Source organism: Podarcis pityusensis (genome assembly GCF_964106645.2).
Source record: "Podarcis pityusensis genome assembly, chromosome: 8".
Taxonomy (NCBI): domain Eukaryota; kingdom Metazoa; phylum Chordata; class Lepidosauria; order Squamata; family Lacertidae; genus Podarcis; species Podarcis pityusensis.
In genome coordinates this window covers 13,513,484-13,539,877 of record NC_138033.1, presented here as the reverse complement: position 1 = coordinate 13,539,877, position 26,394 = coordinate 13,513,484, and the positions used below count along the sequence as shown (strand labels likewise).

The window sequence follows — 26,394 nt, the reverse complement described above, 5'->3', positions numbered from 1 at the left end:
TTCAAATCCCCACTCAGCCACGAAGCTCGCTGGGGGATCCTGGACCAGTCACTAAAGCTCAGCTTAACCTACCTCACAGGGTTCTTGTGAGGATAAAATGGGGAGCGGAGAACCATGTACACAGCATTGAGCTTCTTGGAAACAAGTGCAGAAAACATAGAAATCAAAAAATTAGATACTAAGAGCAACTGAAATGGATAGAATAGTCCATCCCTAGTCCGGGATCCTGTTCTCACACCAAAAACCTGAGGACTATGGTATGCATAGGATCAGGACCTCACTGCATCTTCATCAGCACTTTCCTCTCTTGTAGTTCCAGCAACTGATATTTGAAATATGATAGTAACTGAAGGTACAATGTTTAGTATCCACTGGTAGCCTAATTCTGCATCATTTGTCAAAGCCTTTTGTGAAGTCATTCAATTGGTAGCTTTGTCAGTCTTAAAGGTTCCAACATTTAGCTTCATTGGATAGTCTAAACTCTAGCATTATGAGAGAGGGATCAAAATGTTTGTATTTCCACTTTGTCCATATCATGCAGAACAGTATGTGCTTCCAGCTAGTTCCCTCTTTCTCCGCTCTTAACTGTACTAAAAAAACCAAAAAGTTGTCAGCTTTATTCTTAGGTGAGTTGCCTCAGCATAGCTAGTAGAACCCTTAAAGTTCAACTCTCCAGGACCGGATGGACTAACTTCTAGATACTACAGATCTTTAAGAGAATGGTTAGTACAACCTTTAAAGGAAGTCTGCAATGAAATAATGGATGGGAAAAGGGCACCAGAGTCGTGGAAAGAAGCATATATTACACTTGTACCGAAAACAGAGACTGAAAAGACGCAGCTTAAGAACTACCGCCCTATATCACTGCTTAATGTGGATTATAAAATCTTTGCAGACATTTTGGCTAAAAGACTAAAAAAAGTGTTAATGGAAGAGATTCATAAAGACCAAGCAGGCTTTCTCCCGGGTAGACACTTGTCTGATAACATGAGAAACATAATTAATATTTTAGAAAAATTACAAGTGAATATTAATACCAAGGCAGTTTTGATATTTGTGGACGCGGAGAAAGCTTTTGACAACATTTCTTGGAGTTTTATGAAGAAGAATCTACAGGGGATGGGGGTAGGTCAAGGCTTTGGAAACGGTATAAGTGCAATTTATTCAGAAGAAAAGGCTAAATTAATTGTTAATAACGTGGTGACGGAGGAATTTAAGATAGAAAAAGGGACACGACAAGGTTGCCCAATCTCCCCATTGCTCTTTATATCGGTCCTGGAGGTCCTGTTGAATATGATTAGAAGGGACCAGTTGGTTAAAGGTATACAAGTCGGAGCTAAACAGTACAAATTGAGAGCATTTGCAGATGACTTAGTATTGACATTACAGGAGCCAGAATCTAGTACCAAAAGAGTTTTGGAACTGATTCAAGAATTTGGTCAGGTTGCAGGATTTAAACTGAATAAGTTAAAAACAAAGGTTTTAGAGAAAAAATTAACAGTGATTGAGAGAGAGAGGTTTCAGAATGAGACAGGTTTAACAGTGGTTAAGAAAGTGAAATACCTGGGGATTAACATGACAGCTAAAAATGGGAACTTATTTAAAGACAATTATGAAAAATGCTGGACTGAAGTGAAAAAAGATTTAGAAATTTGGTCAAATTTGAAGCTTTCACTGCTAGGCCGTATTGCTGCGATAAAAATGAATGTATTGCCTAGAATGTTGTTCTTGTTTCAAACATTGCAAGTTTTGGACAAAATGGATTGTTTCAAGAAGTGGCAGAGAGATATTTCTAGATTTGTCTGGCAGGGCAAGAAGCCTAGAATAAAATTTAAAATACTCAATATGGAGGCCAAATGGCCGAAATATTGGGAAATTTTGGAACAAAAGGGAGACAGATTGAAATTGCAGAGTTTTGAAAAACTAAAAAATAAAGTGCGAGATTGGCTTCATTATTATCAGATAATGGAGGCATATAATTTGGACAAGAAAATTGGCTTCCAGGTGGAAAAATCAAAATTGGAAACAGAACTGTTAGAACCCAAAACCAAGATTTTGTCAAAGATGTATAACTTGCTGTTGAAATGGAATACTCAGGATGAAATGGTGAAATCTGCTATGATTAAATGGGCACAAGATGTTGGACATAACATAATGATGGCTGACTGGGAACAGTTATGGACCACAGGTATGAAGTTTACGGCATGTAATGCCTCAAGAGAGAATATTATGAAAATGATATACAGGTGATACATGACACCAGTCAAGCTTGCAAAAATCTATCATTTGCCCAATAATAAATGTTGGAAATGTAAAGAAACTGAAGGCACATTCTTTCACCTTTGGTGGACGTGCCCAAGGATTAAGGCTTTCTGGATGATGATGTATAATGAAATGAAAAAGGTATTTAAATATACCTTCCTGAAGAAACCAGAGGCCTTTCTCCTGGGCATGGTTGGCCAATTGGTGCCAAAGAAGGATAGAACTTTTTTTATGTATGCTACAACAGCAGCAAGAATACTTATTGCAAAGTATTGGAAGACACAAGATCTACCCACCCTGGAAGAATGGCAGATGAAGGTGATGGACTATATGGAACTGGCGGAAATGACTGGCAGAATCCAAGACCAGGGAGAAGAGTTGGTGGAAGAAGATTGGAAGAAATTTAAAGACTATTTACAGAAATACTGTAAAATTAATGAATGTTAGAACGATGTCAAAATGAAGTTACGTGGTTTTAGCAGCAATATTACAAAGGAGTATGTAAAAATGGATTGTTAACAGGTGAGAATCTAAAGTTACAATATATTAAGTTAAAGGATTAGGATAAAAACAAAGAGGGAAAGAATTTGCTGAATTAGCTAACTGGATTGGAATACAAAAAAGGGAGGTGTGAGGAGGTCAGGGAAACAAGTAAATGAAAGACAAGACATGGAAAGACTGATTTGTTTTTAAATGCTTTTACTTTTCTGTATTTTGTATTTTTTCTTTTTTTTCTTTTGTTTTTCCTATTTTTGTAACCTTTTTTTGAAACTTCAATAAATATCATTTTCAAAAAATAATAAAAAAATAAAGTTCAACTCTCTTGACCTGGATCTAACTCTGTTCATTTAACTGTGCTTAAAACTGGTTTAAATGCAAAATCTTCTCCCCAAGAGGTCTAGTAAGACATGGTACTGATTATTCCTGCATAGGGTTCCCAGTTTCCCCGATGCTTTTTTTATGCCTAAATGATGGGATAAGACCAATTTAGATTTAAAAGTGAACCTGCAGGTGAGGGGGAAAGGATTTGCACACTGTCATAATTTGCCTTCCTGCTGCTCATCATCTGGCCATTGCTCCTTTGTCTTAGCTCACATCTACGATTGTAATCAAACTGTAGAAGAAAAAAAGGCATTGAAGTGGATGGGAGGGAAAATGGGCCATGGTAAAGGGAGGGTTTACCTTCAAACCTCTTGGAAAGAATTAAACCAGTGTTCTGGCCAATGGCTTTTACTCATTTAATTTTTTAAAAATATATTATTAACTTGAAACCCATTTCATTTAAAAGATTTAATTCATTCTCACCTCCTTCTCTGTGTTAAATCAAGCAAACCACAAAACCAAATAATAATAATCCATGAAGTAATCTTTTCTTCCTGTCCTCAGCATTACCTCTGCACTGCAGATACGCGTCTAACAGGACTGGAGTGACATATGATGGCTATGTAGAAAAAACTTGTAACTTGAAAGACAATTGCTGTGCTTCCAGTGTTCTGCGTACAAATCTAGGTAAGATTTATCTGGCTTTTTGTCTTTTGTTGTTGGAATTACTAAATTAGTGGTAAGGAAGCTGTGGCACATAAGCTGTAGAAGAATGAGAACTCCCATCTGCCTCATCTATCCTGGCCACCAGTCAAAGATGATGGGAAATGTAGTCCAGCAACATCTGGAGTATCACAGCTTCCCAATTCTGCAATATCGTCATGAATGAGCCAGCTCCCAAGGGAAGTTTGCTGCCAGCTCCCAGTGAAGGAAGGAGCCAAGATGAGAGAGGGTTAACTACAAGACAGGAGGATTATAGCGGAGAGCCAACTCCCCTGCCCTTAGGAATGCCGACTGATAGCAGGTTTTGGGGAAGTCAGCCGGCAGCTTCCCATTGTGCTAGTGAAGGACAAAATGCAGGGCCTAGAAATGAAAGCAGCTTAGAGAGCAGGAAAGACCACGGAAGTGCACTCTCAGAGAAAGAGGAAGGGGTTGGAGCTGACTCCCTTAGCTCACGTTTTAGGCGTATGGGGGTGGTCTTCAAGACAGAATACGTCACAAGAGGAATCCAGCTGTTTCTGGTCTCGCCCTCCTTAGAAGAGACATCTTTGATTTATGGATGGATGGCTGTGATCGCCACTCTGATGACCTCTGTTTGTTTTGGCAATAAATATTCCTTTTTATTATCTACACTCATTTGTTATCGACTCCCTGACAAGTAAGGAATGGCTTACATTTGAAAATGGGGAATCTAAAATAACCTGATCACAAGCATCAGGTTTCCAGCTTGGCTTGGAGAACCTTATTTGCATTAACCAGAAATCTCCATTGACCCAAACCAATGAACTCCAGTTTAGTTTTGGTTATCATCATCATCCTCAAACCTTTTATTGGCATTACATACAAACATCCATAGCAAATCAATACAGAATTACCACCTTCCCAGTGACACAAAACATTTGTCAAATGAAAGAGGCAAAGCAGTCTAACATTACATCTCTAGGTCTCCAGGGAGAGCAGACGTCTGCAATGTGTTTCTGCGACAAAAAATCAGATCAAGATATTTAGCCACTAACTTGGTGAGCTCCTGATTATTCCCCAATAATAGAAAATGTATGACCTCTAACTCTGGTTTCCATTTGGGGATGCAGAGTTGATCTAGGAACTGCTGGCGGATATCAACACATCATTTACATTTAAGAACCATATGTGTAAGAGTTTCCACCTGATGGTCTTCACATGGGCAAGTTCTTTCTCCTTCCACCATTCCTGAGAACCTTCCCCATAGGAGGTTTGAATGATTTGAATTAAACCTGGCCAGCGAAAATGCCCTTCTTTCTTGAGGATTAAGCAAAAATTCAAAATAGTTGTGGTTAATTTCATGAGCCCAAGAAAGTTGAAAGTTAAGAGGGGAGCAAGTTTTCTCTGCTGCTGCTGTTAGTTCCTGCCATCCAATGTCCTGGGAGATGGTGGGGACATCAATCGCAAAGATTCCACTGACAGCCCAAGTTGCCGTACCTTTATGTTAAACCGTTGTAGCCCTGGGGAAGGAAAGGGATCTAGCAAAACTTCACTAAGGAGAGGATCTTTATCTGTTGTGAGGCAGATGCTTAACCAGCATGTAAGAAATCTCACCCAGGCTATGGTCTCTACCTTGTGTTGACCTCCCACTAGACACAAAGCTGTGTAGGGTACACAACGTGGGACAGCAAAAATCTTGAAAAAAGAAAAGTTGCCTGCACTCGTTCTACCAGCTGGGTAAACCCTGGCAGCCAGATTGGAATTCCGTAGAGCAACTGAGCTATAACTTTGGCCTTGAAGACTTTGAGGGCAGAGGGGATATGTGAATTACCTCTTGCTATAAAGAAATGCATTATGGCCTGCATAGACATCTTACTGGCATTCACCGCCATTGCACGGTGCGAGGACCATAGAAGACTATGATGGAATTGTCGGAAATCAAGCCTTTATCAGGAGAAACTGGCAACTCTCCAGGCACCCGGCTTGGCTCTCCTGTTGACCTCCCTGTTTGCATTCCCCAGCAGGATACAGGCTAGGTCGCGATAGGCGATCCTTCTCAGCGTGAGAAGAACACCCCCCCTCTTTCCTGCCCCCCCGGGCAGGGGAAAGAGATAGACAGAAATGTATTTACATTCCTTTATTTCTGTCTTTGCAGCGTTACAAAAAACATGACTGCTCTCTTCAAGCTCCAGCAGTCGAGAGTGAAACAAAAGCTGTACTTCCTGTCCAGCTCATATTACACTCTGAGCTAATTCCGGTGCCCTCTGCACTGTGAATTGACTGCCCCTCTGTTTCCCACGGAACAGTCCCAACATTCCATCATGTGCTGTTTTCAAGCTAGCAGCTCGCGGCTGCATTGCTTCAATATTGTAACAGGAATGTGATTCCCAGGTAGTTGAATTCAAATACCTGCTGGATGTGTTTTCCACCAAATACCCAGCTATAGCTTTTGCGTGAATTCCCAAAAACCATTATTTTGGTTTTATCAGAGTTCATGCACAATTTCATTCTGGACAGATAGTCAATACAAAAATTTAACAAACGTTTTAGGCCAATTCTTGTCCGTTAATCAAAATCATATCATCTACATATAGAAGGATGGGAATGCTTGATGTGTTGCGTTTTGGGCTGTGGGTGTCCACCTGTTTTAGTAGAGAAATGAGGTCGTTAAGAAAAAGATTAAAAAGAGAGGGAGTAGTACACAGCCCTGCTTTACACCTCTATTTATAATGACAGGATCTGTCATTACATTCCCTGGTGTTGTTCTTATGTGACAGGTGTTTTTGTGTAAAGCTTTTTGATCAAGTAAATAATCTAGGTTCTAGGCCCATTGTCTCCAATTTGGACTATAACAGCCCCCTGTCGACAGTGTCAAAAGCAGCCTTGATATCAAGGAAGGCCACATAAAGACATTATTTATGATGCCGCGTGTACTTAGTGGCTAAATGAGATAACACCAAACAGTTGCGTAAAGTAGATTTCCCTGGCCTGAATCCTGCCTGCTCTGGACCTATGATGTTATTCTCATCAAACCAAGTCGTTAGTTTATTTAACAGATGTTTAGCATACAATTTCCCAGTGTTTGACAGTAGACTTATTGGCCAATAATTGGATGGCAGCTTCCTGTCACCCTTTTAAAAGATTGGGATGATTATAGATTGCTGCCATAAGTGAGGTATGATACCAGATCTATCTATCATAGTGAATAGTTCCGCTAGTATCGGAGCCCACCACTCTGGCTTGGCTTTGATCAATTCAGATGGAATAGCATCAGGGCCAGTAGCCTTTCCTGCTTTCATCTGGTCATCTGGTCAAGTTTTAACTTCGGTGATGGAGACAGGGGGCGACTCATCCACGAAAGTAAAAGTGGTATGGTCCTGATTATCAGGTGGAATACAGTCATCAAGAAAATCGCCTTAAAATGCTCTACCCATGACAAAGATGGAATCAATGTCAGCAAATCATCCTGTGTCTGTGGGGAATCTAAAAACACCTGATCACAGGAATCAGATTTACAGCTTGGCTTGGAGAACCTTATTTACATTAACTAGAAATCTCCATTGACCCAAACCAATGACCTCTTAGTATTGGTTATCAAACCAGGGCAATAATCCTGCAAAGTAAGTTGATAATTCCCCTTGCCATAAATGACATTAAAGTGGAGAGTCCTTTCACAAACTCCATAAAGTCTATTCAAAAGCCAAGCAATCAAAGGATGAGAGATGAAGGTGCTTCACACTTTCATGGCTCCTTATCACATCACAAGTAATTTTGAAAAAAAATAATCATGAATTATTTCATAATTCTCTGATGAAATGATGAGGAAGGAACCAACATAAAGGATATATTGCTCTTCCTTGTTCTTGATGTACATATTCACCCACCCCTTCTTCCCCAGAGTGTGTGGTTGCCATTTTGTGGTTTGCCTCAGGTGCCAAAATACCTTGGGGCAATTCTGGGTGGGATGGTGGTGCTCCCTTGACCATCTGTTCCTACATCATTGCTACATTCTTGGAGGAAGAAGGGAAATTTGACAGTGAGGTTGGTGCAGTTGAAGTGCAATGCCAAGTATCTTGGGTTAGGGAACAGGAGTTTTCAGGGAAGTATTTCCTCACTCTGGAAACGGTTATGATCGACTAGCAGAGAGAATGCAGTGTATGTCAGATGTATTGTCAGAAGTACAGAGGGAGCCATGATTCTTCATGCTGCAGATTGGACCTGAAATAAAGTTCTACGTACATTCCAAATTTAATGCATTTTACTCTGGTCTATGAACAAAATATAGCTTTGAAAGCTTCTGGTGTATTTTGCAAACTACTGTTGCAATCAAAATTATTCAAGCCCCATTGCAAATTGGGTTGATTATCAAAATTTACAAATGGTTTCCCCAAATTCAGCTGAAAATGCTACTTATACTGCCCAGAACAACAACATTATTTATTTTGGTCGAAAGACCCACAAAATCATTTTCAAAAGCAAAATATAATGATGATAATGATAATGATAATGATAATGATAATGATAATGATAATGATAATGATAATGATGATGATGATAATGATAATGATGATAATGATAATGATAATGATAATGATAATAATTTATTTGTAACCCGCCGATGTGGCTGGGTATCCCCAGCCACTCTGGGTGGCTTCCAACAAAAATTAAAAATACATTAAAATGTCACACATTAAAAACTTCCCTAAACAGGGCTGCCTTCAGATGTCTTCTAAATGTCAGGTAGTTGTTTATCTCTTTGACATCTGATGGGAGGGTATACCACAGGTTGGGCGCCACTACTGAGAAGCCCCTCTGCCTGGTTCCCTGTAGCTTTGCTTCTCACAGTGAGGGAACCGCCAGAAGGCCCTCGGTGCTGGACCTCAGTATCCGGGCAGAACGATGGGAGCGGAGATGCTCCTTCAGGTATACTAGGCCGAGGCCATTCAGGGCTTTAAAGGTCAACACCAACACTTTGAATTGTGCTTGGAAACGTACTGGGAGCCAATGTACGTCTTTCAGGACAGGTGTTATATGGTTTCAGCGGCCTCCCCCAGTCACATGTCTAGCTGCCGCATTCTGGATTAGTTGTAGTTTCCGGGTCACCTTCAAAGGTAGCCCCACGTAGCCCCACTGCAATGCGTTGGCAGTAGACCAAGCGGGAGATTACCAGAGCATGCAACACTCTGGTGAGACAGTCCACCCGCAAGTAGGGTCTCAGCCTGCATACCAGATGGAGCTGGTAGACAGCTGCCCTGGATACAGAATTGACCTGCACCTCCATTTACATCTGTGAGTACAAGATGACTCCCAGGCTGCGCAACTGGTCCTTCAGGGGACCCATTCAGGACCAAGGAGTCCTCCACACCAGCCCATCCCCAGTTCCCCAAGAACAGTATTTTTATCTTGTCAGGATTCAACCTCAATCCATTAGCTGCCATCCATCCTCCAACCGCCTCCAATTTAAAAGAGAGGTAGAGCTGGGTATCATCCGCATATTGATGGACACCCAGCCCAAACCTCCTGATGATCTTTCCCAGCAGCTTCATGTAGAAGTTAAAAAGCATGAGGGAGAGGACGGAACCCTGAGGCACCCCACAAGTGAGGGCGCAGGGGTCTGAACACTCATCCCCCACCACCACTTTCTGAACACTGCCTAGGAGGAAGGAGAGGAACCACTGTATAACACTGCCCCCAGCTTCCAGCTTCTCTAGATGGTCCAGAAGGATGTTATGGTTGATTGTATCAAAGGCCACTGAAAGATCCAGCAGAACTAGGAAACAGCTCTCACCTTTGTCCCTAGCCCGCCGGAGATCATCAACCAGTGCAACCAAGGCAGTTTCTGTCCCATGATGAGGCCTGAATCCCGATTGGAAGGGATCCAACTGGTCCGCATCCTCCAGGCGTGCCTGGAGTTGTTCAGCAACCACCTACTCAATCATCTTGCCCAAGAATGGAAGATTTGAGACTGGGCAATAGTTGGCCATACTGGCCGGGTCTAAAGATGTTTTTTTTTAAAGAAGTGGTTTAATGATCACCTCTTTCAGCGTGTCTGGGAATGCTCGTTTCACAGAGGGAAGCATTCACCACCCCGCAGAGCCCATCGCCCAGCCCTTCCATGCTTGCTTTTATTAGCCAGGATGGGCAAGGATCAAGGAGACAAGTGGTTGGTTTCACGCATCCAAACAGCCTGTCCACATCCTTGGGGGGTAACGGATTGAAACTGATTTCACGCAACTTGACCAGACAGGGGTCTAGCACTCTCCCGCCCCACCCCTGCTCCCACGGTGGTGTCTACCTCCTTCTGAATATGAGTGACTTTATCTGCAAAAAACTTTGCAAAATCATTGTAGGAGATCTTGGAATTTTTACAAGGCCCTGATGGTAAAACAGGGAAAGGATTAGAAGGCGGTCATTTTTTAAAATCTAGAGCAGGGTTACTATTTCTTATTAATTCCAAGAGGAAATTAGCCAAGGCCATCTGACATATTGGCTTCTCTACAATGAATTACAGTGAATGTGCCTTAGGAGCAATAGAACTCCAGATCTAGATATTTCTTTCAAATTCTTTTTCATAGTGAAATTCCAAGGGCAACTTTTGAATCAATGCTCGCGATCCAGCATTTGTTATCCAGGCCATTACAGCTTCACTGCAGCGAATGGTGAATTCTTTGAGATGAAGATGCAATGCTGCAACACTGAACTGTGTAATAATGAAACTCTCAGCCGTAAGTTTCTGCATCATTTTAGGATCATTAACATGTTAGGGCTGTGCACTGGATTTGGCCAAGGCCTGGATCCTTAGTCAATCAGCAGTATTCAGAGGACCTGTGCCTCATTCAAAGGGGGTGAGACAGCCCCAGATGGCTATAGGTTGGGTTGAGCAGCTCAGGACTATTAGGGACTCTCAAGGGGTGGCGAGTCAGGCAGGACAGGGAGGCAGTCATGAGAAGAAACTGTGCAAAAGAGGGAGCTACTGGGCAGCTATGTCTCTGCCAGAGAAGGGATGGGTTGCCTTCCCAACCAGGCGTCTTCTTCTTCTTGCCCCTCAAAGCAGCACCATGCAGGATCAGATCCTCCTTCTGACAGGTGGGAGGATCTGATCCTGCACAGTGCCACTGCCCAGCCATACTTTTACTGTATGTTAAGATATTGTTAGGGACGCAGGTGGCGCTGTAGTCTAAACCAAGCCTAGGGCTTGCTGATCAGAAGGTCGGCGGTTTGAATCCCCGCAACAGGGTGAGCTCCCGTTGTTCAGTCCAAACTCCTGCCAACCTAGCATTTCTAAAGCATGTCAAAAATGCAAGTAGATAAACAGGTACCGCTCTGACGGGAAGGTAAACGGCATTTTCGTGAGCTCCTCTGGTTCGCCAGAAGCGGCTTAATCATGCTGGCCACATGACCCGGAAGCTGTCTGCAGACAAACGCTGGCTCCCTCGGCCTATAGAGCGAGATGAGCGCACAACCTCAGAGTCCGCGACTGGACCTAACAGTCAGGAGTACCTTTACCTTTACCTTTAAGATTTTGTTACACGCTGTCCCTTTATCCAAGTGATATGAGATTCCAGGGGTATTAGGCGTGCTTTAACCCAGACTCTGTGTTTCCTTTGGGACCATAATACACAGCAGACACTGTAGAGTCTATATGATATATCAGTTATGTATAAATATATACAACCTGAAACCTATGATGAAGGCTTCCACAACAAGAGGTTCTGTCCCTCTCATGGCTGCTTGTCTTTTCCTGAGAACAGTCACATCCCGCATATTCTAATAAAACCTAATCCTGGTTTTATTACTACACAGGTAGCGGCCTCCATACCTTTGATGTGCTGCTGTGCTAATCTGCTATTTTAATGACCCACTTCCCCAAAATGGTCACTTCAGAAGTAGATTGCTTTTGAAATAAGTCATGTTAATTTCCTAGGATTTAGAGACACACCATTTAGGAATTTGGCCTAAGTTAATTAACCCAGCGGATAAGTAAAAAAATAAAAATCTGGGCCAAGAATACAAACTTCAAGCTGCCTTTATAACATTCCCTATGCATGATTAGCCTGTGAATGATCTATTTCAAGCAATATAATTGTATACCTAAGGTCATGAACAGTTAACTTTCTTTAAAAATATAAAATATTGGTTTTTCCATTAACAATATTTTTCTAACCATTTTCCATATTTCCATATTTCCCCCCTACCCTTCCCTCATATTCCCATTTTGTTTTATTTCCATATTACTCACCCTGCGTGTTGTTTCCCTAAATTTCCCCCATTCATATAATCTTACTTTTTGTTATATACAATTGTGTTTGTTTATTCAAACCCTGCCAGTAAGTCCAATTCTTTATTTTGCTTCTTCATATATGCTGTAAATGGTTCCCATTCTCTTTTAAAGTCTTTGTTATCCTTTTCATGTAATTCATCTGTTAATTTTGCCAGTTCTGCATATTCCATAAGTTTCCCTTGCCATTGTTCTTTCGTTGGTAATTCTTCTGTCTTCCAAGCTTTTGCTAATATAATTCTTGCCGCTGTTGTTGCATACATAAATAATTTCAAATTTCCTTTTTTTTTAATCATGATCTAAAATTCCTAAGAGGAATGCTTCTGGTTTCTTAACAAAAGACTTTTAAAGCATTTCCCCTCAATTCATTATATATCATTTCCCAATAATTTCAAACCCCTTTGCACTCCAACTACATACAATAAAATGTACCATCTTTTTCTTTACATTTCCAACAGGTTTTATATCCCTTTTTATACATTTTTGTCACTTTCTCTGGCATAATATACCATCTATACATCATTTTCATATAATTCTCTTTCAGTTAAGATACAGTCTGTAAATTTTAAATTCAGCTTCCACATCTTTTCCCAATCTTCCAGTTGTATATTATGACAAATCCTGAGCCCACTTTATTTGGGCTGACTTTATCATTTCATTCAGCGTTTCCCCATATAACAGGAGATTATACATTTTTAACTAATTTTGTATCACTCTCAAACATATCTTTTTGAAACCTTGATACTGTGTAGCTGAAACTTTTTTTATTGTCTTCCTTAAACTGTTCGTTCAATTGTCTATGATGCAGCCAACTTTGCAATGTAGTCTTTAGTTCCTCATATTCTTTCAGCTTTAACCCTTTCTCAGTCTCTATTATTAATTCTCTGTACATAAGCCAATTTCCTCTCTTACTAAGAGGTTTTAATGCTAATGCTTCCACCGGCGAGAGCCACCGTGGATTTTTGTTGTTGACATAATAAGCACTGTCTAAGCTGTCAGTTATTATTCATTATTATTATTTATTGAATTTATATACCGCCCTATAACCAGAGGTCGCAGGACGGTTCACAGAAAGTGACAGATAACTCATTGCTGAAGAGCAGAAAACATAGAGATTCCCTGTACAAAAATAGGACACTAAGAGCGTATAATTTCAGAGAGGCTACACCATAATTGATGGCATGAAAACCTTCAGAGAGAGTGAGAAGGAAAAGAAAGTTCACACTTGCCCACCCCACTTTTGGTAAAGGTCATTCATCTCAGAGACCAATGGTGACTTTGTCACAAGGTCAGTCCTGAAGCCAGGTTGTGTCTATGTCATATTATATTCAAGATTATTTGCAGTTGCCCCACCAAAACTGTTAAGTTACAGGGTGGATTCCATTACAGTCATAACGTGGTGTTATGTTAGGTTCATGTTGCGTCTTTTCGGCTTGTGAGCACGGCAAACCAGGAAGTGTATACTTCCGGGTTTTGTTGTGCGCACATGTGCAGAAATGTCCTGTGCACTTTGTGCATGCACAGAAGCGATCTGCGCACTTCACACATACACAGAAGCGCTGTATGACGCTCTGCGCATGCACAGAAGTGTTGCTCTAGTTGCAGACTTTTCGGGGTGCAAATGGCACCCCGAAATGGATCATGTCTGCTACTAGAGGTGTCACTATAATATGACACACGGATACAAAAACAGACAACTAACAAGCTCACTATACTTTTGATACTGGCAGTTCCTGATCGCAACATGCTGGCTGAAAATGGTCTGCAGTGCCCACCCTGCTTCTCCAATGGAACCACAAAGTGTGAAAGTGGGAAGACCATCAACTGCCTTGAGAATGAGACCCAGTGTGTTGATTTCCAAGGATCTATTAATGGTAACACTGCTACTCAGACAGGAAAAAAGGCCTAGTCGTTGGCTGGGTCACACAGACTTCCTCCTGCTCTCCCTCCCTCCCTTTCCCTTAAATGTTGCTGGCAAAGAGAGAGGGATCATATCTCTCACTGACCCCAATCTGCACCTTTCTTTGTGTTTTGCCTTCCTGGGCTGTGTCATTTAACTCTCATAATGCTACTTGCTTGTCCAGAATGAGGATTCAGAGCCCTTCTGAAAAAAGTAAAGTGCATTCATTGCTTCACCCCAGTTGCAATTGGATCTCTCCACCACTGGGATGCAGTCCAGAACAAAATGTGTCCTTCTTGCTCAAAAAGCATATTTATTATGTAAAAAGAATGTAATATTTTTTCTTAAATTCTGTGACAGTGGACAGTATCTGGCTAACTCAGACCATTGGTGCACGGATTCATAATGTGCAACAGAATTTCTGCTCTCTTCCACCTGTATGTGCTCTGTATCCTCCCAATATATGCTCCACAGAATTGAGAAAACTCCCAAAATGTATTTAGGGGATAGACAGGAGGAGGGAGAAAGCATACGTCATTTTGCTGATGTCATGATTTAGCTACATTCATAAAGATAAAGCACTTTATAAGTGTTATAACACTGTGAAACCAGATTCAGGTAGGTAGCCATATTGGTCTGACACAGTAGAAATATATATATTTTTTAAAAAATAAAATTGTCCAGTAGCATCTTAGAGACCAACTAAGTTTGGTCAATACTGTTATATATATATATATATATATATATATATATATATATATATATGTAAAGGGACACCTGACCATTAGGTCCAGTCTCGCACATGACTCTGGGGTTGCGGCACTCATCTCGCTTTAATGGCCAAGGGAGCTGGCAGACAGATTCCAGGTCATGGGGCCAGCATGACTAAGCCGCTTCTGGCGAACCAGAGCAGTGCACAGAAGTGCTGTTTACCTTCCCACCGGAATGATACTTATTTATCTACTTGCACTTGACGTGCTTTCGAACTGCTAGGTGGGCAGGAGCAGGGACCGAGCAACGGGAGCTCACCCCGTCACCGACCTTCTGATTGGCAAGTCCTAGGCTCTGTGGTTTAACCCACAGTGCCACCCGCGTATATGTATATGTATATGTATATGTATATGTATATGTATATGTATATGTATATGTATATACACACACTGTGAAACCAGATGGCGTTGTGGAGTCCTGTGTTTCGCCAATGGGTTTTACAACACATTTTTTAATGAATCACTTTTTTGATGTGTCTAAATCTTGCCTTTGAGGAATAATGCTGTTTGGAGGAGGGCAAATTTGCCAAATCCTTCCTTCCCGAAAAGAGGAGATTTGGGATGAACAGGGGAGGGGCATATGGCTGATCTGCCCCAGGAGTGAAGAGGCAGAGTCCAGGCCATTTGAGCTGCCACTGCTCTCATTTCTTTCTGATCATCCATCTCCTGCCCTTTACAGCCTGGGCTTTGCTGGTGTCTCTCTTGAAGGCTGAGTAAGAATTCTGACGGGAGTTCCTGATTGGCTCTTGGGATTCCCCTTTTTCACCTACTTCATGTTAGATGTAGTTAACATGCAAATAGAAATGGTAAAATAAAAGGAGGATTCTCTGGATGCTTAGATCACAGTGTGGGGCAATGAGGGAGCCTGAGTTGGCATCCAACTGTTTGAGAGACAATGGAAAAATGAAAGACAACTCCAGCTGTTGGGATCTGCTAATCAGACCTTAATTGTCCCAGGCACTGGTTTTAAAACAGCATCTCCCCCCCCCATCTCCCCCTTTGTCCCTCCTCTAATTCCTATTGGTTCCTTTTGACGCCCAGTTCATACCTTACTCCTTGGCATGTTAATCTGGTCAAAAGGAACCAATGCTTTAGGTACCACTCTGGCGGGAAGGTAAATGGTGTTTCCGTGCGCTGCTCTTGTATGCCAGAAGCGGCTTAGTCATGCTGGCCACATGACCTGGAAGCTGTCTGCAGACAGACGCCGGCTCCCTCAGCCTACAGAGTGAGATGAGTGCCGCAACCCTAGAGTCCTCCGCAACTGGACCTAATGGTCAGGGGTACCTTTACCTTTATAAAACTCTCACTCTTAGGGTCACTCTAAATCCTTATCAGACACAAAATATCTTGTTCACACTATCCTAACAAAAAACACTTCCCTTTGTTTATTGATCCTTTCATATGCAGGACCTACCTGGGCCATTTATCTCTCAGCAGGCAAAGCAATAGTAAATTCAAAGACAGCACTTAATTGGATTACAAGCAGTTTACATTCCTTTACATGATACAAAGCAGGGACAAACTTTCAAAGATACTACCAGTGTTAATACACAACTATTTCAGAAGCAGATTGCAAGTATTAAGTTAAAAGAAGACATAGCATTTATAAACATAATTAAATTAACATAACATAATAAAAAGAAGGACACTTTTGCATTACTTTTTGGAACCTCACACAGCTTTTTTAGCTGCTGCATCCCACTGTGGACACATGCTAGGTTCACACACTCAAGGCTCACACACCAGAGAGGGAGTGTTGTTTTCAAATTTTGCTGTGTGGACACAGCATGTGGCTTTTCACATGTCCAGGAGATGGCAGGGATAGAATTCCTCCCATTTTATTGCAACTCACCTGCCCACAAGAATTTGATTTGGTTAATCTTATTAATTAGGCCTGCTTTCAGATCCTCTAATCTCATTATATTTTATAATTATAACCTGTTTATTAATAATCTTGATGTCTTGAGAGTCCTTTGGGTATGATAGCGATTTTAAATTACATTTGAGTTACTTTTTTACCTGAACTTCTAATGTTCAAAATTTTGTATATTCATGTTCTGATGAAATTATGATATTTTTCAAATTTCTTAAATATACACATTTTAAAACTAACTTATTAAAATTCTCATTCACCATCACAGACACAACCTGCTAGTTCCTGGGCAAAGGACTAATGTCAACATTTCTTTCCTTTTATCCAGTTATCCACAAGCTCTACAATGTCTCTTTCCAAGTTTTCCAAGGTTGTGCAACAACAGATTTTTGTGCCATTAAGGAAAAAAGATCTTTTATCGGAGCTGGGATATATTTCCTTAAGATTGCCAAAGAAAGATGCTATAACGCTTCACGAATCTCCCACCAGCTTGAACATGAAGGGTGAATGGGACAGTGTAGACCTCCTCCTTGTATATTCCAAAATCCATGGCAATGAGGAGGATTGGAGGCCTAGGGGTGAAATCCAGGACTGAGGATCTCTGTTTCTTTCTTTTTTTGCTTTTGGAGGAATAAAGGGAAGCAAGGGGCAGAGAAAAAGGGGTCGTGATGTGGGGATTGTGGATTCTACCTGCAAAGAACCCTGTAGTGTATCATTAAAAAACAGTTAAGTTTTCATTATGATCATTACAATGGAAAATAAAATGCCGGTTCTCAGATGTTGTAAACAAAATCAGTCCTTTTTCCCTTATGGGGTATCCAAGAGCCCAGATAGAGTCCTTACATAGGTTCCCTACTGGTAGGAGAAAATAACAGAGGCCAACCAGCGAATAATGAGAAGCAAAGCAGCTAGTAAGCCTGATCTTTATTGTTCTGTTGCAACAGGGTGCTCCCTCACACGCAGGAAAGGAGGAGGACCCAGAACGCAGGTGTGTCCGCCCTTATATAGACATTTTAAATTGCCCACCCTGGAGTTCAAGACCACCTACAGAAACATCATGCATACATCACAGAAGGGGCGTAGCTCAAGACCACCCCCCAGACATATCATACCTACATTACAGAAAGGGCGGTCTACAGCAGAAATCTGAGTGTGTTATTTATCTCCTGTCATTGTTTATCTCCTGTCTGGCAGGTTTAATGGTCACTTGATTGGATTGCCTGGGGAGCCTGGCCACTCTTTTGTAATGATAAATACTTAGTTCCTGAGCCAGGTCACAGGCTCACACCCTATTCATATCTTAAATGTGCCCTAAAGACAGGATTTGTGAGGAAAGAGACAATGGCGAGGTTTCCCACTTTGACCTTGCAGAGAAAGGTCAATTTGTTCAGGACTTTTTTCTGTGGGGTTTCAGACATGTGGTTTATATATTTATGTACGTGTTTGCTTGGTACATTTATGAACATATCTAAGACCTTAAAATTCTTATCACATAGATCTGTTTCTTTCAGATACAAATGCAATTATTATTTATTGATGTAGCTGAAGAGATCACAAAAGATAAAATACCTTTCAGACATGTTACGGGAAAAATCTGGGTGCGAGGCTGCTCAGCCACCCAGCTCATCGGGCAGAGCCCGTGGATCCCTGTGGAACAAAGAAGGAGTCCAGCCACCAATCGGAGCAAATAGCTGTAGATCAAAGTTTATTGCGCAACAGGTTCAAAGAGGAATTGAACCCCGAGAATGGGGTGACAAGGACTTTTAAAAGTTCCTATCTTATCCCAGCATACAGTTCGCTAAACATCATCACTACATCATTACTACATCATCACTACATCACCAAAGGGGGGGGGGGTTTATATATGATTAGCATAGGAGGAATGTTGGGGTAACATGCAAATACAGGATATGTACTGGGAAGTACATTCTAAGCACAAGAGGACAATAGAACTTTAGTTTGCATAGTCTGGCACCTGGGCAAGCCCGGAGGAGAGCTTTTGCCCAGCGATTGTCACCTAAGAGTATCTTCCTGTGAGTACGTGACCTCCTGCTTGGGGGATTATGGTGGGGACTGAGTGGTTTCCAAGCCCTTGGCCAATGATACAAAATGGCAGTGGAATGAAGAGAATTGGTGAAACCAGTGATTTTCTGTGAATTTCTAAGTGTTTAGGCTAATCTCAATACAGACAGTGTTTTTTGGAAGTGACCTGAATTAGCTTTGTTACATTGTATCCAGTTTTATGATTGGATTTCAAGGTAACAAGGTTTTGATGAGCTCAGTCCATTGTTCTCTCAGCAGGAGCTTGTCAGCGCTCATTGAAGTGTGCAAGATAGCTCGCACTGAACTGCTCTTCCAGAGCTAGAGCATTGCCTGGATTGGCTGAAGGGCTACATTTGATGCGATTTGATGATACATTGTTCATTCATAAAATACGTCATTCATTCATACTGCTTGTCTGTATGTAGCTCCAGGATACGAGGTCAGAAATGACGCTTTATACTTGGGGTTTTGTGTGGTGCTTGGTGCAATGTTGTGATGGGGTGAGGGGAGCCCTAGTATGGCAGGGTTCCCTTAAGGTCATTGCCTCAAGCTCTACGTTCTTTACTTGGGAGTAAGACTCCATTCATATGCCCCCCCCCCCCATTCTGTAACAGACATTTTGTTAGATAACAGATTTTTCCTCTGAATAATTAACTTAGGGCATTTTTTTCAGCCAGAATTAACTGGAGCTCGGCTCTGGCACCTCTCAGGTGGGTGCCATTGCCATTTTAAGAGAAGAAAGAAGTTGTTCATGCTGAGCTCTGGCACCTGTGAATTTAGAAAGATAGCACTGATCTCTACAAACTATTCCTCTTATAATCGTCCTATCTTTTTATAATGAAGTTTTAGTTTTTCTTCCATTGCCAATTGATTAAAATAAAACAAGTCTTTCAGATGAATACTTCAGAGTGGAAAAGCATATATAGCAGACAGGAAGGCTGAAAGTAACAGGACCCTTGGGACAATCATGGTGGAGATTCAATATCAGTATTCAGGTTTTCCAGTCCATGGTGTATCATTCCTGGACTCAACCAGCTCATCTCTCCTGAGTCCTGACACTGATCTACAGGCCAATACATCAGTAATATAAGGATACTACCTCCTATCAATGTCTTATTCCCCACTGCCTCACCTCCAAAGGCCACAATGAAATAACCTGGGGAGGAAAATAACCATTTTCACCTTGGGGCTTTCCTTTTCTCATCCTGCCTCTCACGCTGGGTGATGTGCACTTCTCCACCTCTCCACCTGGTTAAAGGCACCAGGTTGAGATTTCGCCACCACCACCACTTGACAGCACATTAAGCCTTTTATTTAATTTTATTTTTATTTTTAAAGCTCAGACCAATACTTTAATATCATCATGTGGTAATCGGAGCCAGAAAGTCAGAGAGTTGATCTGGTCCACAACTTCAAACGGGCCCACTCTCTGTGGGTCTAGTTTCCTGCACCTGCCCTTCTGTGGCAAATCAGGTTTTGACAGCCACACCTGATCTTCCACATTAATCTTGGTGCCAGGTTGTTGGTGCACATCGGCCAATATCTTATAGGCCTCTTTAGCACAGTCCTCAGATAACCTCAGATATGCAGATGACACAACCTTGATGGCAGAAAGTGAAGAGGAATTAAAGAACCTTTTAATGAGGGTGAAAGAGGAGAGTGCAAAATATGGTCTGAAGCTCAACATAAAAAAAAACAAAGATCATGGCCACTGGGCCCATCACCTCCTGGCAAATAGAAGGGGAAGAAATGGAGGCAGTGAGAGATTTTACTTTCTTGGGCTCCATGATCACTGCAGATGGTGACAGCAGCCACGAAATTAAAAGACGCCTGCTCCTTGGGAGAAAGGCGATGGCAAACCTAGACAACATCTTAAAAAGCAGACACATCACCTTGCCAACAAAGGTCCGTATAGTAAAAGCCATGGTTTTCCCAGTAGTGATGTATGGAAGTGAGAGCTGGACCATAAAGAAGGCTGATCGCCGAAGAATTGATGCTTTTGAATTATGGTGCTGGAGGAGACTCTTGAGAGTCCCATGGACTGCAAGAAGATCAAACCTCTCCATTCTGAAGGAAATCAGCCCTGAGTGCTCACTGGAAGGACAGATCCTGAAGCTGAGGCTCCAATACTTTGGCCACCTCATGAGAAGAGAAGACTCCCTGGAAAAGACCCTGATGTTGGGAAAGATGGAGGGCACAAGGAGAAGGGGACGACGGAGAATGAGATGGTTGGATGGTGTTCTTGAAGCTACCAGCATGAGTTTGATCAAACTGCGGGAGGCAGTGGAGGACAGAAGTGCCTGGCGTGCTCTGGTCCATGGGGTCACGAAGAGTCGGACACGACTAAACGACTAAACAACAACAAAGCACAGTCCAAACGCTCTTTTAGCAAAGTCTGCATTGTTGGCAGTTCTTCTACAAAGTCTCTTGCTGTCAGAACCGACAGGGTGTCAGTCGGGATTGGGAAGGTTGTGAGGATAGTATCCATAACGGACAACACCACTTTGTGACCCACAAAGAGGATGTGGTAACCATCAATGCATGTGTATCCCTTTATAGATCACATTTTCCACTGTGATCTGCAACAGCAGATATTCAGAGACTTACTAGTTCTCATACTGGAGGGAAAATAGCTATCATAACTATATTAAAAACAAAATACTGATAAGTTACAAAACTGACAGTGCAAACTTGAATAACCCCATGGATACAAGCAGGTTCCAGGTTCACCTGATTTGTGGGAAGAGCATTTGTGTGACATGCTAATTGTTTATTACTTTGTGCCTCATTAGGATTAGTTTGTTTCCAGCTCAGCTTTACCATAAAGCCTGAGGGAGGAACACATTTATTAGAAGTACCTACTTATTGAGAGTGTAAATGTGGTTGAACTGGAAAAGGCACCTGGCTGACTCCCACAGAGTTCCTTAAAAAGATTGCATCCAATATGACAAAAGAGATTTGTGTTACAATATAAAAATATAGGATTTCTGGGAAAAGCATGCACTCTCTATTTCCATAATTTCCTGCTCCTCACTGGACCAGTCCTTCCTAATTGGAATCCTTGGTCACCCTTCCTTGGCCCATGAATCCCCACGATTAGTGCAGTTCAGAAGCTATGTGCTGTGTAATACCGTAATTGCTCTATAGGACGCACAAAACCATTGGAGGGGGAGAACAGGGGGAAAAAAAAACTTGTTCTCCCCCTCTAAAACAAGGTCCATTCACCCAAAGACTCCGGAGCGCAGCGGGGCAAAATAACCCACAATATCTATGTTCCACCTTCAGTTTCAAAGGAAGTTTGCTTCTTTCCTTGATAGCGAAAGATGTTTCTCAATTTTCCGCCCCATCCCTCACCAATAAATATATTTGGCTGGAAGGACTGGAGCAAACTCGTAGGGATTTCAGCACACTCCTATGCACTGTTTATGGAAGTAGTAACCATTTATTTCAAAGGGATTACAATGCAATTCTATATCTGTCTACCTAGATGTAAGTGCCACTGATTTCAATGGGTCTTACTCCCAGATAAGTCTGTATAGTTTTGTATTGCAACTTCTTCAAAATATACTTTGGAGTTTTGGTTTCTCTGGCACTTCCCTTTATCTCCCCTTCCTCAAACTCTTTTCCAATTGAAATAACTATTCTAATGCTTCACATATCTCACACCAGCCTCACGCTGATGGGTAATTTTGGTTCATCATAAACCTTCCCCTTGTGAATTCACAGCAGTTGTGTGAGTGGGTTGGATGCCTGATGGCAATGCTTGGAATCAAGATTTCTGTCTCTTTCTTTTTTGCTGTTGGTGGCGGGAAATAGGATGCAGCACACAGAGAAAAGAGTGCTGTATTGTGTATCATTATTCCTATTGTGATAAATATTAATGATTGCAGAAAATAAAAATTTGCTTCTATGATGTATATCCTCCAAATCAATAGTTTGGAATGGAGAAGTATGGTATTTCCTGATATAAAGCATCAAAGCTTTGTTTTTAATGTAAAACTGCAGGCAAGTAGAGATTTGACGGTTTTTGAATGCAAGGTTATATCATCTAACCTCAATACAAGACGACACATCTCTCAAATAAGTGAAATGATAAAAGAGTTAGAACAGGTGGTGAAAGAGACTGGCTGGGCCTAATGATCTTTCTTTCTTCAGGTACCTTAGACTTGTTAAAAAACAACATACAAAAAGTCATATTCAAAAGGCATTGGGCTTTTACACCAATCCTATGGGCCTCCAGCTCTGACCATTTTGCTTTGTAAATGTTCTCATATTCTCCTTACAGTTCAAGAGTCCATTCACCTTGGAGACAAAGTTATTTTAAAGCTGATTTGAATGTATACCCCTCAACAGTCCCGATTTGGTAAGAATGGCTAGAATATTCATTAATAAGCTGCCATGGGTTGTACCTTGATTCCAGGGTGTCCTGATTTCTCCCTGCCAGCAGAGAAGGATCACAGAAGCACCTCCTGGGGTGGCAGCGGCATTGGGAAGGAGATGTGAGGGCTCCTTTCCCAAAGCCTAGTTAGTCCTTAAAAGGCTTTGGGAAGAAGACAGTTGGACTCTAGGACCCTGTCAGAGTCCTCACGCCTCCTGCTGGAAGCACCTTTCAGACCAGAAACCAGGGGCTTGCCCAACCATTGCACTGCTCCCAGACCTCTGTCTTGTTCAGCCTGGGCACTAGTCGAAACCAACTGTGAAAATCCTTATATATCCTCAGGGAGGCCCTCATTTTAATAAATGTGTTCCTCCCTCAGGCTTTATGGTAAAACTGAGCTGGAAACAAACTAATCCTAATGAGGCAGAAAGTAATCAACAATTAGCAGGTCACACACATGCTCTTCTAAGACATCAGGTGAACCTGGGACCTGCTCGCATCCATGGGGCCATTCAAGTTTACACTGTCAGTTTTGTAGCTTATCAGTATTTTTAAAAATACTGTTATTGTATTTTTCTGAAATATGTATTCTGTACTTCTGGTGGATATTTGGATACAGTCTTGATCCAAACTAGTACCACAGATCTCTTTTGGCATCCTGGGTGATATATTTTGCTGGAGACATTGGGCAACAGAGAGTGGTCATTTAATTCCTGCTTTCTGGAATCGCCCAGACATCCTTTGTACCCACAGGTGTCTCCTGGACCTGAAGGGAAGAATTGTTAGCAAGAGCGTTGACATCCTAATATTCTGGGAGTGGGTGGGGTGTTTATAATGTAATTCCCACCCCCCACCCACACTTTGGTTTATTTTTATTTTTAAAACATTTGAATACTGCCCTTCAGCTGTTGATTTCAGGGCACTTTACAAGAGAAAAACACAAAGCACATAATGAAAACCAGATTGACCCCTTCTCACAAACCAATACCCCCTCCCTCTCTGTGGGGTGTTGTTTGTTAGTCACTTTAAGCTGCCCTGGGCAAGATAGCAAGTAAAAATTTTAATTAATTGATCAATGATGATGATGATGCAAGCAACACAAGCATGGCATCCAAAGAGAAACTTGCTTTTGCTGCAGCCCATGCACACCAAACCTTGCTGGGGTGGGGGCTTGTCCTCCCTCAGGGTGGGGCAGGCATGTCCTTTGCAGGGGCTGCATCCAACAAGTGAGGTTTCCTCTGGTAAGGGGCAGGGGCAGGTTTAAAAAACCCCATCTTGTGAGAGTAGCTCACCGGCTGCTTCCCTGATGGGACAGGTGTGGCACAGGGTGGGCGCGTGCAGCATCAGAACATCCCCTCCCTTGAGAGGAGATTGGGATGAGGCTGCTTGGTTTGTTTCTGGCAGAGGGAGCATGATAGGGAGGGTGAGGCCTCAGCAACAGCGGTCCAGCAGAATTCTTTTCATGATCAAACAGTCAATCACGATCTACAGGTTGGACATAGTGGAGTTACATGACTGAAACGGTTGTAGATAACATCTCCTCTTGTAACCTATTTTCAGTGATCTGACTTCTGAACAGCTATTATGTCCATTTTAAACACACACACACACACACACTCCTCTCTTTTTTCTCCTTTCTTTCTCCTCCCTCCCTTCCTTCAGTCTTTCTCTTTTTACTGTTTCTCATACTTCCCTCTTTATTTAACCTCCTTTCCTACTTTTATGATGTTCTAGCTTTTATACATCCTAGCAGCATCAACATTGCTATTAATTTCATTTTAAATATACGTCCTTCTACTCATTTCCTTTCTATGTGTGTGTCTTTTGTATTTGCTTATACTAACAATTTCTAAAGGATGAAGTAAAGTTATACTAACAAAATTTCTAAAGGATGAAGTAAAGTTATATGTGTGTAATCACATCTAAGAAAATGTGGCATTTCCCCTCTCCATTCATTTTCAATGTTTCATTAATTAGGAAACCCCCTTGCACTAAAAAAAGGGGGTCACAAAGATGAGGTAATGCTAAAATATCTCAATCACATGATGATATGAAACATTGGTCTGGGCTTAAAAAATAAAATAAAATAAAATGCTTAATGTGCTGCAAATGGTGGTGGTGGGAAATCTGAACCTGGTGCCAGTAACCAGGTGGAGAGGTGGAGAAGTGGGCATCTCCCAGGGTGAGAGGCTGGGTGAGAAAAAGGAAAGGTCCAAGGTGAAAATGGGGAGGGCCTGTTATTGGGAGCCAGGGAATGTGCTTGTGACTTGTCAATGCTGTGACTTGTTTGCAAAGCATTTTGAGGATGAAATTGCTTGCATCAACTGGGAACCTGACTCAGCTGTTACAGCAGATGAAACTCAAAGGGTACAAATCCCCTTAGCCCTCTGAAAAATTGATCTGTTTTGCCTTTACAGTTACGATTATAAGGAGAAAGGTTTGTAGGGATCAGCGCTATTTTTCTAGATTTGCCGGTGCCAGAGTTCACCACAAACTTGTTCCTTGTTCTCTTAGAATGGCAATGGCACTAATCTGAGAGATGCCTGAGCTGAGCTCCAATGAACTCTGCCTTAAAATATGCCCTAATTTAAATCTTTCAAAGGAGAAACCTCTTATCTAAAGAATCATCTGATTCTAATAATAATTTTAGTTGTGCAATGTGTTAATTTTGTTTTTATTCTGTTTTATGTATTGCATCTTTCGTAATTGGTGTGGCTAAACAATAAATGATAATTGCATTTGTATCTGAAAGAAACAGATCTGAGAACCAGCATTTGATTCTCCATAACCATTTATTTTGCATTGTAATCATCATAATGAAAACTTAACTGTTTTTTAATGATACACAACAGGATTCTTTGAAGTTAGAATCCACAATTCCCGTATTCTGACCTCTTTTTCTCTGCCCCTTGCTTCCCTTTACTTCAACCAAAAGCAAAAAAGAAAGAAACAGAGATCCTGAGTCCTGATTTTCAACACTAGGCCTCCAATTCCCCCTCATTGCCATAGATTTTGGAATACACAAGGAGGAGGTCTACACTGTCCCATTCACTCTTCATGTTCAGGCTTGTGTGAGATTCGTGAAGCATTGTAACAACTTTCTTGGGTAGCAGAAAGGACAAAGTTCCCATCTCCGATTATTTTGATTGGCTTTTTCCCGATGGCACAAAAGTCTGTTGTTCCACAACCTTGGAAAGTGAAAATGTGGGCTTGCAATACACCTGGGGGGGGGGGAGAGAAAAGTTGGCATTAGTCATAGAATCATAGAATCATAGAATCATAGAGTTGGAAGAGACCACAAGGGCCATCGAGTCCAACCCCCTGCCAAGCAGGAAACACCATCAGAGCACTCCTGACATATGGTTGTCAAGCCTCTGCTTAAAGACC

The 26,394-nt window shown here is 41.7% G+C and overlaps 2 long non-coding RNA genes across 3 annotated transcripts in view; both read right to left on the bottom strand.

The window, feature by feature from the left end:
- The window catches only part of LOC308484548, a 410,132-nt gene that overhangs the window by 168,884 nt on the left and 214,854 nt on the right, over window positions 1–26,394 (bottom strand). The gene's annotated exons all lie outside the window — the stretch shown is intronic.
- Window positions 1–26,394, bottom strand: part of LOC308484537 — a 174,094-nt gene that overhangs the window by 139,378 nt on the left and 8,322 nt on the right. The window contains exon 5 of one of the 2 annotated variants that reach the window (XR_013989946.1): window positions 25,664–26,228. The exons of the other annotated variant lie outside the window; for it this stretch is intronic. This is a non-coding gene — a long non-coding RNA (uncharacterized lncRNA). Of the gene's footprint in view, window positions 1–25,663; window positions 26,229–26,394 lie in introns of those variants that run through there. 2 annotated transcript variants of the gene reach the window in all.